At 45.3% G+C, this 13627-nt stretch overlaps 1 long non-coding RNA gene across 1 annotated transcript; it reads left to right on the plus strand.

Annotated features, from left to right (window-relative positions):
* The first annotated feature begins 2709 nt into the window (after positions 1 to 2709).
* Positions 2710 to 8029, plus strand: LOC135964734 (uncharacterized). The gene is made up of 2 exons (XR_010577281.2): positions 2710 to 2963; positions 7812 to 8029. It is a non-coding gene; the product is annotated as an uncharacterized lncRNA (long non-coding RNA).
* The last annotated feature ends 5598 nt before the right edge of the window (positions 8030 to 13627 follow it).

The raw sequence follows: 13627 nt of genomic DNA on the forward strand, positions 1-13627 counted from the left end.
TAGTGCCTGCATTGTAGAGTTATTGAGTTAAATGACTGTATTTGAAGTACTTAACACACAATGCCTCCATAACCATTTGTTACCATCAGCACAGTGGTGCCGGAGAGTTTGTTTTTAGAGTCAAATAGCCCTGTGTTCATCTAGTTATGTGACTAAGGGAAGTTATTTGAGTTACAGTTTCCTTATTTAAAAAATGGAAATAATAACACATTAATTATTTTATTTGACAAATGTTTGTTGATATCTACTCTTAATATCTGCATTATCCTATGAGATAGGATACAGGTGAACAAAACAGAAAAAGTAATCCATGCCCTCGTGGAACTTACATTCTAGTGGTGTGAGAATTGAAACAGAAATAATTCCCATTCATGTGTTAAACAATACTAGGAAATGGTGCTTGTTTATCAAGACTAACAGTTTACGTATCAAACCCTACAAGACCCTCACCTCAGTCCTCCCACCAGTTCAAAGCTGGTATGTCATAAATCCTCTGATTCTAGCCAATTCTCCTCCTTACAAGATCATCCTTGGCATCACCTAACTGAAGCCTTAACCCTCCACAAAGACTGTGCTCTAACTTCTCATTTTGAAACACTACTAAGATTCTGTCAAAGTGGTCTGCTGCCTTATTGCAGGAAATCTCATAAACCCAGTTTTGATTGACTTACAGGTTTTTCTGGTGGTTGTTTGGGTAGTCAACAACAATAAACAAGTGTGTTAGTCTGTTTTCACGCTGCTGATAAAGACATATCCGAGACTGGGCAATTTACAAAAGAAAGAGGTTTATTGGACTTACAGTTCCACATGGCTGGGGAGGCCTCACAATCATGGTGGACAGCAAGGAGAAGCAAGTCACATCTTACATGGATGGCAGCAGGCAAAAAGAAAGCTTGCACAGGGAAACACCCCCTTATAGAACCATCAGATCTCATGAGACTTATTCACTGTCATGGGAACAGCATGGGAAAGACCTGCCCCCATGATTCAATTACCTCTCCCTGGGTCCATCCCACAACACATGGGAATTCAAGATGAGATTTGGGTGAAGACACAGCCAAACCGTATCAACAAGATACATAAATTATAGAGTTTTGATAACAAGATGAGGGGAGAGGGCTCATGGGGAGGAGGCTTTGCAGGGCAGATTGTTTTATTTATTTGACTTTACTCTGAGTAAGGATGAGAAGCAATTGGAAGGCTTGAGCCGGAGAAGTGGCATGATCTGCTTTATCGTTTAGCAGGATGACTCTGGCATCCACGTTGATAAATGACTGAAGAGAGCAAAGGTGGGGAACCAGGAGGAGGACATGGTGGTTCTTTCTCATAATCCCAGCACTTTGGGAGGCTGAGGCAAGTGGATCACTTGAGCTCAGGAGTTTGAGACCAGCCTGGGCAACATGGCGAAAACCCACCTCTACAAATAATACAAAAATTAACTGGGCATGGTGGCACACGCCTGTAGTCTCTGCTACTGGAGAGGCTGAGGTAGGAGGATCATCTGAGCCTAGGGAGGTTGTGGCTGCAGTGAACTGTGATCATGCCACTGCACTCCAGCCTGGGTGACAGAGTATAACCCTGTCTCAAAACCAAACTAAACTAAACTAAACTAAACTAAACTGAAAGTGGGAGCCAGGGACCATTTAGGAGACTCAGACTGGGGTGGTAGGGATGGATCTAGGGGGAGGTGGTTGGACTCTCTTACCTATTTTGAAGATGGAACCAATGGAATTTGTCGATGGATCAGATGGGAGTGTGTGAGGAAGAAGCTCACCTATCTTACAGGATGTCAGGAGCTTTCAACCTCACGGTGTTTGTAATCTGTCAGTGCTCAGTAAACAGCAACAATTTGAAGATTCTCACATGTTTCTCCTCTGCCTAGATCTGGGTCTTCCCACCTCTGTCACTTGCTAAACTGCCAAAGATGCCTCTTTCCCCAGGGCCACCTTCCTGATGCTCTCACTCAAGCTTAGGTGTCCTCCATGTGACTCCATCATCAACTCTCCTTTACAAGCACCACATGTGGCCCCAGTTCTGTGGACTCTTGCAGGCCCTTACTTGTTTCTGTTCCTCTGCAGACTGCCCTCTCCATTAGGCTGGCCTTGTCCACCCTGCTCACTACTGAACACTCTGCACCCAGGACAAAGCCTGCAACACAGCTGGTGTCCAGCCCATGCTTGTTGATTATTATTAACATCTTTTTTTTTTTTTTTTTTTGAGACAGGGTCTGGCTTTGTCACCCGGGCTCTGGAGTGCAATGGTGTGATCTCAGCTCACTGCAACCTCTGCCTCCTGGGCTCAAGCGATTCTCATGTCTCAGCCTCCCAAGTAGCTGGGATTACAGGTGTGCGCCACCATGCCTGGCTAATATTTGTATTTTTAGTAGAGAAGGGGTTTTGCCATGTTGGTCAGGCTGGTCTTTAACTCCTGGCCTCAAATGATCTGCCTGCCTCAGCCTCCCAAAGTGCTGGGATTACAAGTGTGAGCCACTGTGCCCGACCTTAACATCTTAATAATCTGTAATGAGGAAAAAAGGGTAGTTCCTTTATCTCAAGCATGGAGTTTGGGTTCCACTCACAGAGGCTGTACTTACATTGAAAAACAAGGGAGAAATAGCTATAAACCATGACTAGCTGTGGGCAAAATTATGACGTAGCCAAAGTCTTATGGAGTTTTTGCATTAATTTTGATTTTTTTTTTTTTTTTTAGATAGAGTCTTGCTCTGTCACCAAGCTGGAGTGCAGTGGCGCGATCTTGATTCACTGCAACCTCTGCCTCCCAGGTTCACGCTGTTCACCTGCCTCAGCCTCCCGAGTAGCTGGGACTACAGGCACACGCCAGCACACTCAGCTAATTTTTGTAATTTTAGTAGAGGTGGGGTTTCACCGTGTTCGCCAGGATGGTCTCAATCTCTTGACCTCGTGATCTGCCTGCCTTGGCCTCCCAAAGTGCTGGGATTACAGGTATGAGCCACCGCCAAATTTTGATTTTTTAAAAACATTTAATTAAAATGTCATTTAATTACTGAGTTTTTGGGATCCCCGTCATTTTTGTGCCCTAGGAAAGAAAGTACCTCCCCACCTTCCCAGACCTGGCCCTGCTGGAGAAGCAGTAAGGGTTAGGAAGGTGCTGTGGAATGTGGGATTAGGTAAGCATGGCATTTTTCTGAGTGGTTTTTTTTTTTTGAGACGGGGTCTTGCTCTGTCACCCAGGCTGGAGTGCAGTGGCCGGATCTCAGCTCACTGCAAGCTCCGCCTCCCGGGTTCACGCCATTCTCCTGCCTCAGCCTCCCGAGTAGCTGGGACTACAGGCGCCCGCCACCTCGCCCGGCTAGTTTTTTTTTTTTGTATTGTTTAGTAGAGATGGGGTTTCACCGGGTTCGCCAGGATGGTCTCGATCTCCTGACCTTGTGATCCGCCCGTCTCGGCCTCCCAAAGTGCTGGGATTACAGGCTTGAGCCACCGCGCCCGGCCTCTGAGTGTTATATGAGATGTTTTGAAGAGAAAGTCTTAAAGGTACCAAGGTGGATGTACAAGTCTGCTCAAGCTGCCATCACAAAATCCCTAAGACTAGATAGCCCAAACAATAGACACTTATTGTCTTATAGCTCTGGAGGCTAGAAATCCAAGGCCAAGGTGCCTACAAGGTCGGTTTCTGGTGAGGCCTCTCTCCCTGGCTTGCAGATGTCCACCTTCTCACTGGGTGCTCACATGAACTCTCTTGTTTCCGCTTGGAGAAACAGTCCTGGTGCCAGTTCCTTTTCTTTTCTGAGACAGAGCCTCACTCTGTCACCTAGGCTGGAGTGCAGTGGTGTGATCATGACTCACTGCAGCTTCAAACTCCTGAGCTCAAGCCATTCTCCTACCTCAGCCTCCCAAGTAGCCAGGATCACAGGTGAGTGCCACCATGGCTGGCTATTTTTTTTTTTTTATCTTATAGAAACAGGGTCTCACTGTGTTGCCCAGGCTTCCTTTGCTTATAAGAACATCAGTTCTATTGCTTTGGGCACCCCCTTATGACCTCATTGAACCATAACTACCTTCCTAAAAGCCTGACCTCTGAATGCAGTCACATTGGGGGTAATGGTTTCAACATACAATTATTTTGTGCTGGGGGCACAATTCAGTCCGCACCAGTGGGTACCCAGCCCCCATTCAGATCATGCTGCCTGGGGTAGGAGCTCGGTGCTGAGAGACGAACAGGTCAGGTTTGGATTTGGGCTCTTCTTCTAATTAGCTGTGTGATCTTGAGCTAATCACTTAACTTCTCTGAACCTCAGCTTCTCCAACTCTACAATTAGTCCATATTTCTTATCTCACAGGGAGATGGAGGGACTAATCTGAGATGCATATAAAAACCTTGAAGACAATTCTCAGTAAACTTTAGATTTCCTCCCTTTAGCAAACTAATTGGAATTCAGGAAGCAGCCACTGGCACTGTAGGTAGAAGGCAGTTCTGTTCATTGACTTCGGGGAGCTGCAGGGCTCGAGGGTGACATTACACGGAGGCTGTCTATGATTTTTCCAAGTTTCAGTGGCTGCACACCCTTATCCCACATAAGATTAGATTTTCACGCAGACATTGGGCAAGAGTCCCAGGCCTCACAGATATTTTTGGGTCAACCAGGAACTCTCCATTGCTGTCGAGTATGAGGGAAAGTGCCGAGTCATGGATTTGTTTCCTTCAGATTCTGTGTGGTTCTTATCATGTTCTTCAGGAAACATTAGCACACCCAGCTATTAATAATGATGATGGAATGAAATTTCTGACTAAATCCGGGGTGGAGGTGAGGGTCACCTGCCTGGCTAACCTATACTTGTATCTATCCAGGAAGGAAGGGAGCTATCTGGAGGCAGGCTAAGGAGATAGGAATGTTCAACATGCTGGGAATCCCTCGACTTCACGCAACAGGGCAACCCAAGCCTCCGAAGGTCGGACTTGGGTGGGAGGGATCAGTGTTGTCATTGGCACGTTTTCCCAACCAAGTCCAAAATCCCTTAGTAGGCAAAGAGTTGAGATAGGGAAACAGTACCTGGGGCCCCACTGATAGTGGGATGATGGTCCTCATCACAGCGCAGGATGGAATCTTTGTTTAGATTACCAGAGGACTGTACATACACCCTCAAAACAGATGAGGTATTTTCCCTGGGAACTTGCTGTAATTCTTACTCCCTTTGTCCCTCTTTTCCATGAAAGCATGAGGTTTCACTGATGAAGGCTCCTCCCTTCCGGCACCCCTTCTTCTGCCCTTGCCGCTGCTATGTCCCTTCAATTGCCCTAACAGTGTTGATGAGCAGAAATAGTGTCAGATCATGATGTCAGAAGTCATGTCAGATATCTGTTTGGTGCCTAGGACCTTCTAAGATTTATGGCTACCAGTAAATCACAAGAGAGATTTTGATTCTGTTTTTCCTCCCAGAAGGTGAAGGACAGCTCTGGTCATGCCCCTTACTGAGTAGTCTCTTTTAGGCAATTGCCGGCATTACTGGGCGCAGAAGCTCATTTGCTTCCCCACAACCTGAGTGGAAAACTTCACTCAGGCGCTGGAATATATGCTATGCTCCCATTGCCCAACAAATCCAGACCTAACTGACATAAGGGAATGTTCATTTCAACTATTATTGGTCCTTTCCCCTTATAACATTCATCCTTGAGAAGTTTTCACAACAGAATTAAATTTCCAACATTTAAATCAGGTTGATGATTAACTCAAGGAACCCAGAAAAAATTTGTTGCAATCTGTTATTGGAAATAGAGGAGTAACACACTGCAGCTGACTGGAGCCACGGACTTGGGCAAGTCCTGAACATCTACAAGTGCACCGGCAATACAGAACCACAGGCCACAGGTGGTTGCTGCTTTTTTTTTTTTTTTTTTTGAGATGGAGTCTCACTCTGTTGCCCAGGCTGCAGTGCAGTGGCATGATCCTGGCTCACTGCAACCTCTGCCTCCTGCGTTCAACTGACTTTCTTGTCTCAGCCTCCTGAGTAGCTGGGACTATAGGGGCCCACGACCACACCCAGATAATTTTTATATTTTTTAGTAGAGACATGGTTTTGCCATGTTGGCTAGGTTGGCCTTGAACTCCTGACCTCAGGTGATCCATCTGCCTCAGCCTCCCAGAGTGCTGGGATTACAGGTGTGAGCCACCACGCCTGGCCCACAGGTGGCTTCTTAAATTAAAACTTAAATTAGTTAAAATTAAAAATTCAGTTCCTTAGTTGCACTAGTCACAGTCAAGTGCCCAATAGCTACATGTGGCTGTGGCTACGGCATAGAGCAAGCAGATATAGAATGTTTCCATCGGCGCCTATTTCATCATCTGAGAGGGGAGTGACAGGGACCTCAGATGTCGCATGAGATGGTGCATGTAGAGACACGTTGCATATTATGAAGTGAAACACAAGTTTTATTGTCAGCCTTGACTTGTCATTTGGATGGATGCAAAGTGGATTCCAGGTTCCTAATGAAAAGCTTTATGAAATAATCTGAATCTTTTGGTGTATCTGTTAAACAGTTTTCTAAGTCAGCCCTATTTTTTTTCCATTATAATCAGCAGTGCTGAGAACCCACCCTTTCTGAGCAGAAAGAGGGTGAAATTCTTGTCCACTCTAAATGCTGGATTCCCACTATCCTCAATCAATCAACACCTCTTCCTGGATAAGCTCAGGGACTCCTTTTGACCCCAACTCCCAGCCTCCAGTTCTACAGCAGCATAGTACCTTCGGGAGGGCGTAAAGCTATCCTCCCTCGGCCCCTGCTGTCATACATAGGCGCTGTCCCCTTCTCTCCACATCCCAGCCGTTGCTGCCCTCTCAGCCCCTCCATTCTGATGATGGGCAACATGAAGATGTTAAGGACCCTTGGCAAACTCCAGGGTTTCTTTACAATTAGTAATCCTTTCTGATGATCTGAAAGTGTGTTAGCACACTTCTCCCAGTGCTCAACAGCATGAAAGGCTGTGTTCTCTCCTGCCCGGAACAACAGGATCTCCTTTCCCTCCCTTAACACCCCTCCATCACCATCACCACAAGTTCCTGCTCTCCGCACGCTTGTCCTGGGAATCAAGCAGTGGAGATGTATGCTGGAAGAGAAGGAGCTTGGGCCTGAGGTAGGTGTGGGCTGGCTCTCACCTCTGTCATGGCTTAGCTTGTGACTTTGGCAAGTTACTCGACTTCCTTGAAGCAAGTGTTTGTCTGTTTTCTTTCATTTGCATAAATGAGGGTAATAGCATCCACTTTGCAAAACTGTGGCAAGAACAAAATGAGCTATGGGCTAAAATGCTTAGGGCAGTGCAGTGCCCGGCATGCGGCATTTGGCACACAGCTGGTGCCACAGAAATCAGTAGTTGTGTTTATTCAAGAGCCATCCTCAGTTCTGGCGGAACATGGTGTTTACCCTTTCTCTTGTAAAACAATGAAAGGATCTCAGACACTTCATTGTCTAAACATTGTTGGATGGGACTAAACAGCTACAAGTGAATGTGCCAGCTACAACAAGCATATTGCAGCAAATACTCTTCTTTATCCCCATAAAGCCATTCCCTCTTCTTTACCTTTATAACAGAATCCAGATTTTGTTTAGGTGTCTGGCGTCCAGGGCTCCCTCTCCAGGTCCAAAGAAATGTTACTCTTTATTGGTCTAAACAATTGGGTTAATATTCTCCTTGCTGGTGATTCATGTAAAAATGGTCGTGTGATGTACTTGTGGTAAGTGAGACACAGAGGAAGTGGGGGAGGGGTAGTTTCTCTCCTGCCCATAAAAATAAAAGAAAAACAATTGGAGACATTGGCCCCTCTTCTTTCACCCAGAGTGGTTGTGCCCCTGTGGAATGACTGAACCTGTGGCCCTCTTGTGTCACGAGGGGACAAGTTTGAAGACCAAGGCCAACATGCTCAGATGGCAGAGCGTAAAGATGGAAAGAACCTGGCTCCATGAAGTCCTCAAGCTGTTATATTAACTGGCCCTAGAATCATCCTATTTCTAGACTTTTGGTGAGATAATAAATTTATTTTATTTAAAAAATCAATTAAAAGTAGGTTTTTTCTGTTATTTATAGTTGACAGTCTCCTAAATGATTTCTAATACAAATAACCGACATGTTTGCATTTTAGTTATTTCTATATGTGTCTTATATTCTCTGCTTAACCCTCTGCTCTTTTTTTTTTTTGAGACGGAGTCTTGCTCTTCTTGCCTAGGCTGGAATGCAGTGGCGTGATCTCGGCTCACTGCAACCTCTACCCCCTGGGTTCAAATGATTCTCCTGTCTCAGCCTCCAGAGTAGCTGGGATTACAGGCATCCGTCACCACGCCTGGCTAATTTTTATACTTTTATTAGAGACAGAGTTTCACCATGTTGGCCAGGCTGGTCTCGAACTCTGGACCTCAGGTGATCTGCCCGCCTTGGCCTCCCAAAGTGCTGGGATTTCAGGCATAAGCCACCGCGCCCGGCCAACCCTCTGTTCTTCTTAGATGGTATGCTGTATCTTTCCCCCTTGTTCAATCCCCTAACACCTGGTTCACCATCTTGCACATAGAAAGCACTAAAATGGAATTTATAAATAAATATGAAAGTGAAATATGGCCCTTGAAATGACAGCTTGCTTCCAACAGAGGTTCTACTGCAAGATTTTAAGATAGCGGGTTGGTGGTGAGAGGAGACCTGAAGACGATCAGTACTGCGACAGAGTCGAGCTTCTTCTGTTCTATGTGTGGTATATCCTTCTTCTGGGAGCTCTGACCTCAAAATTTGATATTACCATCGACTCTTTTCTTACTGTCAGCTCCTCATATCCGAAGAGTTGCCAAGTTCTGGCCATATTACTTTGACTCTTCAGCTTATCCAGAGTAAGTAGAGAAATCTGGGGGAAAACTGTTTTATACTGTCCGAGCAAATGACATTGGTCTGAGACAGAAAGGCCATGTAATTCTTTTGAACGGCAACTGTGTCTTTTCAGGGGGAAGTCTACTGGGAAAGCCACATGAAGATAAAAAAGCTGTTTAGGTTGGGCAGGGTGGCTCATGCTCGTAATCTCAGTGTTTTGGGAGGCTGAGGCAGGAAGATTGCTTGAACTCAGGAGCTGGGGGCAGCAGTGAGGTACAACTGTACCTCTGCACTCCAGCCCAGGCAACAGAAGGGGACCCCAAAGCCTTTTTCCAAAAAAGCTGCTTGGAGAATGGATGGAAAAACACGAAGTCACTGTATAAATTGGCTCCAAGTCCCCAGTCCTCTAGATGTCATCCTCTGGTGTGAAGCCCTCTGCCCTCCTGACTGCTGGAGACCGGTGTCCCCTTCTCTCCACATCCCAGCCATGGCTGCCCTCTCAGCCCCTCCATTCTGATGATGGGCAACATGAAGATGTTAAGGACCCTTGGCAAACTCTAGGTTTTCTTTACAATCAGTAATCCTTTCTGATGATCTGAAAATGTGTTAGCACACTTCTCCCAATGCTCAACAGCATGAAAGGCTGTGTTCTCTCCTGCCCCGAACAACAGGATCTCCTTTCCCCCACTTAACACCCCTCCATCACCATTCTTCCCAGTGCGCTGCTGGGCAGTGAGCTTCTTAACAGAGCTGCCCCCAGGGAGAAATGTTCCAGCTGGGACAAGTGACATTCTGTTGAAGTGGGGACTTGTGCACCTGCAGAGGTCTGAGAAGCTGTGAGTCTACACTGAGCTCTGTCATCTTCATTCCCAGCCATCTCCCCTGGGGGCTGTTCTCATATGAACAAAGTAGGCAGGGTTTTCAGAATGAAGCCTCACTGGGATGCTGTAAGTGATTCCATCTCCGTATTGAGAAATTTTGTGTCTTCCATCCAGATTTGAGAAAAAAGAAGTAAGAGGAAGAAAGAAGTGTACCATGAGGGGAATAAAAGAGAAAACAAGTCAGGGAAAAGTGCTTGGTGAAAAAAATGGAGTAGAAAGACAAAATGGGCTGGGCGCGATGGCTCACACTTGTAATCCCAGCACTTTGGGAGGCTGAGGCGGGCAGGTCATTTGAACTCAGGTGTTTGAGACCAGCCTGGGCAACATGGCGAGACCTTGTGCCTGCAAAAAGTACCAAAATTAGCAGGGCATGGCAGTGTGTGCCTATAGTCCCAGCTACTTGGAAGGCTAAGGCAGTTGGATCACTTGAGCCTGGGGAGGTCGAGGCTGCAGTGAGCCGTGATCATGCTACTGCCCTCCAGCCTGGATGACAAAGTGAGACCCTGTCTCAACAAAACAAAACAAAACTCTTGATAAGAGGCTTAAACAAGAAGACAGAAATAACCACAAACAACTCTGAGACCAAAAAGTAGTTCACATATAAAAAGAAAGTCAAAATGGTACATGAAATATAACAAAAAAAGTTAAGTTAGGGATAAACCAAAGTAAAGATGATAGTAGTGTAATCTGAGAAGATGGGCACATGTCAACCTGGCTGCCTTTCCTAGTCCTTTTTAAGAATGATGAGGCTGGCGCCGGGCGCGGTGGCTCACGCCTGTAATCCCAGCACTTTGGGAGGCCGAGGCGGGCGGATCACAAGGTCAGGAGATCGAGACCACGGTGAAACCCCGTCTCTACTAAAAATACAAAAAAAATTAGCCAGGCGCGGTTGTGGGCGCCTGTAGTCCCAGCTACTCGGGAGGCTGAGGCAGGAGAATGGCGTGAACCCGGGAGGCGGAGCTTGCAGTGAGCCGAGATCGCGCCACTGCACTCCAGCCTGGGCGACAGAGCGAGACTCCGTCTCAAAAAAAAAAAAAAAAAAAAAAAAAAAAAAAAAAAAAAAAAAAGAATGATGAGGCTGGGCGCGGTGGCTCACGCCTGTAATCCCAGCACTTTGGGAGGCCAAGGTGGGCGGATCATAAGGTCAGGAGATTGAGACCATCCTGGCTAACACGGTGAAACCCCGTCTATACTAAAAAAAATACAAAAAAATTTAGCTGGGCGTGATGGCGGGCGCCTGTAGTCCCAGCCACTCAGGAGGCTGAGGCAGGAGAATGGCGTGAACCCGGGAGGTGGAGCTTGCAGTGAGCCGAGTTCACGCCACTGCACTCCAGTCTGGGCAACAGAGCGAGATTCAAAAAAAAAAAAAAAAAGAATGATCTATTGCCTGGTAAATGTTTTTGTAAGATTTTTGGAAATACTACAAATAGAGTGAAATAGCTTTCTTACTGTTTAACTGATAGTCACATGCTGTGCCTTTTATGGGTCTTTTCTTTATAGAACCTAGAATTTTAGTTGTGAAAAGGGGGCTGGAGAATACCTATTGTATAATCATTTTAGAGAAAAGGAATCCCCAGTCTGGAACAGTGACTTTCCCGGTGTTGTGTGGCTGGTGACCCAGGAGAGCCAGGACCCCGCCCTGCCAGAGCTGGGGCTCCCGGCTGCTCCAGCACCCACCCAGGCTCCCACTCTCTCTGTAGGCCTCTCAATCTGCAGACGTACTCCTGTCTCCCCACGTAGCAAAAGTGATTACTGCTATGGCTCTTTCTTAAGAGTCTTGTGAATTTAAATTAGTACTTAAAAATTACTAAATAACATTCTAACATGAATATAAATTAGTATTAAAACAATTACAAAATAACATTGTAACATGTTACAATGCAATACCTAATTTTTTTCTTTTTTTTTTTTTTCTTTGGAGATGGAGTCTCACTCTGTTGCCCAGGCTGGGTGGAGTGCAGTGGCACAATCCCAGATCACTGCAACCTCCGCTTTCCAGGTTCAAGCAATTCTTCTGCCTCAGCTTCCCAAGTAGCTGGGATTACAGGCGCCCACTACCATGCCAGGCTAATTTTTATATTTTTAGTAGAGACAGGGTTTCGCCATTTGGCCAGGCTGGTCTTGAACTCCTGACCTCCAGTAATCCACCCGCCTTAGCCTCCTGAAGTGCTGGGATTACAAGCGTGAGGCACCACACCCGGCCAATACCTAATATTTATATAGAAATTTTACCATGTGCTAGGTATTGTGCTCAGGGTTTTACATATACTAACTTTTAATCCTTAAGTAACAATATAATATGTTAATGGTTGAAGGCTGACGGCTAATATTTATAGAAGTTTTACCATGGGCCATGTATCGCGCTGTTGGCGGTTGAATTGTTGCCTGTCGCCCCCCATTCATATGTTGAATTCTCACCCCTTTGTACCTCAGAATGTGACCTTATTTGGAAACAAATTGTTATTAATTAATGTAAGTCCTAATCCAGTGTGACTGATGTCATCATAAAAAGGGGAAATTCAACACAGAGACGGGGAAGATGACAGGAAGACAGGGAGACAGTGGGCATTTTCAGCCAAGGAGAGTGGCCTGGAACACACCTTTCTCTCCCAGCCCCGGCAACACCAGCCCTGACAACACCTGGATGTCAGGCTGTGAGACAACACATTTCTGTTGTTTAAGGCACCTAGTCTGTGGTCCTTTGTTTTGGCAACCCTGGCAAATTAATATACCTGCTAAGCGCTTTACAAGTATTAACTCATTTAATCCTTACAATCCAACCTATGCGATATGGAAAATGGAAGAAAAAAGTTAAACACCACTGGAAGGAAGCAATCAACCTGATCCAGAATGTGTAACATTCCACAAGACAAATGATGTGGTTTCTCCAACAAAACAGTGATATGATTTAAAAAAAAAAAAAAAGGGACAATAACCACATCCAATATCCAGACCCTGTTTGTGTTCTGATGCGACTAAACCAACTGTAAAAATACATCTTTGAGACAACTGGGGAAATTGGCTTTGGACTCGATATGACATGATGTTAAAGAATGGTTGTTAATTTTGCTAGGTGTGACAGTGGCATGGTGGTCACATTTAAAAAAATGCAATCCTAATTATCAACGATGAGTGAAATGGCATGATGCCTGACAATTTTTTCAAGGAATCTAGAAAAGTGTTTGGGACCAGGTGACGTATACATGGCAGCTTACTATTCCGCTTACTTTCAAAAATATGCTCTAAAACTTTAACTCATAGAAGCAGAGGGTAGAACAGTGGTTACCAGGGGCTTTGAGAAAGGGGAAATGAGTGGGGAGGTGTTGTTCAAAGGGTCCAAACTGTCAGTTATAGGATGAACAAGGTCTGGGGCTCTAATGTACAGCATGGGTGGTAATGGATGTGTTAAATTAATTTGATTGTGGTAATCATTATACAGTGCGTATGTATATCAAAACATGTTGTACACTCTGAATATATATAATCCTTATTTGTCAATTAAATATTTTAAAATAAAAAAGCACACTAAAAACAAGTTTGAAAGCTTCCATAAAAAAATGAGAAAACCTATGGGATTTTTTTATTGCTATTTTACAGATGTGGAAACCAGGGACCAGAGAGGTCTGGTAAGTGCCTTGGAAGAGCTGAGACCAGTCAGTCTGAATTCAAAATGTAATTCCAAAAGGCATTTTTAAATATTAATATTTAATGGCGAAGTTATAACGCTCACTTATCCATTCTACACCAATCCTCTGTGATATGCAGGGGCGACATCATCCCCACTTCAGAAGTTTAGAGAGGTCAGGTATTCACTAAAGAATGCTGAAACCAAGAGTGGAACCCAGGTTTCTCGACTTCTAGTAAAATGCTGACAGCAGACCCTGTGGGCCAATGGCATCACATTTAAGAGGAAGGATTTAGG

The sequence above is a fragment of the Macaca fascicularis genome, chromosome 8 (assembly GCF_037993035.2).
Source record: "Macaca fascicularis isolate 582-1 chromosome 8, T2T-MFA8v1.1".
Taxonomy (NCBI): Eukaryota; Metazoa; Chordata; class Mammalia; order Primates; family Cercopithecidae; genus Macaca; species Macaca fascicularis.